Genomic DNA, 2,340 nt, shown 5'->3' with positions numbered 1-2,340 from the left:
ACACTCAACTTCTATCAATTAGTTGGAGCAACAGATGAACTAACTTTTTGCAACACTGACCCAAGGAATAAGTGGCAACCTACCTAGTTAAATGGTTAAGAGGTAGTAGACTAATGGTTTATGTCTGGCGATTACCACTAGGAGTGGTAAGATCTTATCTAGTACTTCTGTGGGCAAGCCTGTGAATCATATGGTAGTTGTGGATGAAGTAGAAGAAAACAACCCAGTGGAGTTTAAGAAGCCGGATAGCTCTATTGATGCGTCAGAGAAGGTGAAGGAGAAGGAAGAGGGAGTGGTGTTAAAAACCATCCCAATACCACCATCTCCTTTACCTCAATAATTGAGGAAGAAGGCAGATGATGCCAAATTCAGCAAGTTCTTTTGATTGAGGCACCTGAGCAAATGCCAGGATATGCAAAATTCATCAAGGACCTTGTTACTAAGAAACGATCAGTGAGTTGCAAATTGGACATAGATCTCCACCTTTGCAATGCTATTTCTACAATGACCTTAATACAAAAGAAGCCGTATCCAGGTTCAGTTACTATTTCCTGCACAATTGGAACTATGGATTTCACTAAAGCACTGTGTTATCTAGGAGCAAGCATTAATTTGATGCCATTGATGATTTATAAAAGGTTAGGTCTGGGGAATCCCACACCCACCAACATGAGACTGGTGATGGCGGACAGGTCAGTAAAGCTACCTGTTGGCATTCTATATGATGTATTGGTAAAGGATTTAAACTTCATATTCCCTGCAGACTTTGTCATTTTGGACTACGAGGTGGACTTCGAGGTGCCCATAATCTTGGGTTGACCTTTCCTCACAACCGGAAGTGTGCTGATCGATTTGAGAGCGAATGAACTCTTATTTTGGGTGAATGATAAAGTGGTACGTTTGATGTGGGCAAATTAATGAAACAGCATGAGGAAATGAGTGTTTCTTAGTAGTTGATGTGCATTTTAGGGACGAACAGGATGTGCCCAAAACTGAACAAGTTGTTATTGAACCTTTGGCCGCGGTCATGATGAACTATCATAGTGAAGGCATTAAGGAGTATGAAGAGACAATTTGTGCCTTGACTGGCATGGGGTCATATCATTATGCTCTTAAAAATCCGAACCTTGACCTTGCTAATTGACCAACGCCACAATCCAAGCCATCTATTAAAGAACCCCAAGTGTTGGAGTTGAAGGAGCTGCCTGGACACTTACGATATGTGTTTCTGGGTAAAGGGCGTACACTATCTGTTATTGTTGCAGCTGATTTGAAAGAACAACAGGTAAAGGCACTTATTTTAGTCCTTCAAAAGCACATGAAAGAAATCGGATGGACTATCACAGATATTATTGGTATTCCCCCTGGTATCTGCACGCATAAAATTCAACTTGAGAAAGATTATATTCAATCCATAGAGCATCAGCACTGTCTTAACCCACCAATGTAAGAGGTGGTTAAGAAGGAGATTATGAAGTGGTTGGATGCAGGAGTGATTTACCCAATTTTTTATAGCAAGTAGGTGAGTCCATTTCAATGCGTTCCCAAAAAAGGGGGTATGACGGTGGTTGCTAATGAAAAGAATGAGTTGATTCCACTCAGGCCAGTAACTGGGTGGAGATTTTACATGGAATACCGTAATTTAAGCTCTTGGACTCTGAAGGACCACTTCCCAATTCCTTTTATGGACCAAATGCTTGATCAATTAAATGGTAGGGGATGGTACTGCTTCTTGGATGGTTATTCTTGATATAACCAAATCTGCATTGCTCCGGAAGATCAGGAGAAGATGACATTCATATGCCCAAATAGCACCTTTGAATTTAAAAGGATGTCATTTGGGCTATGTAATGCACCCACCACTTTTCAACGGTGCATGATGTCTATCTTCTCTGACATAGTGGAAGACACCATAGAGGTGTTCATAGATGATTTTTCTGTGGTGGGTGATTCATTTGAAATGTGTCTGGAGAATCTGAATGTATCCTTGCAAAGATGTGTTGAATTTAACCTAGTGCTTAACAGGGAAAAATGGCATTTCATGGTAAAGGAGGTTATTATTCTTGGCCACAGAATTTTTGAAAAAGGGATTAAAGTTGATCGAGTAAAGGTGGAAGTTATCAATAAATTACCTCCTATTTTAGTGAAGGGAGTGCGTAGTTTTCTAGGTCATGTAGGCTTTTATCGAAGGTTCATAAAAGACTTCTCAAAAGTTGCAAATCCACTTTGTAAAATTTTGCAGAAGGAAGTGAAATTTTTCTTCGATAACGAGTGCTTGATCAAGTGGTAAAGAATAAAATCAGTATTGAGCATTAGCGTCGACTAAATCCTCCTATGTAA

This window comes from Capsicum annuum, unplaced genomic scaffold, assembly GCF_002878395.1.
Source record: "Capsicum annuum cultivar UCD-10X-F1 unplaced genomic scaffold, UCD10Xv1.1 ctg82188, whole genome shotgun sequence".
Lineage (NCBI taxonomy): Eukaryota > Viridiplantae > Streptophyta > Magnoliopsida > Solanales > Solanaceae > Capsicum > Capsicum annuum.
Note: the sequence above shows the minus strand (reverse complement) of the source record.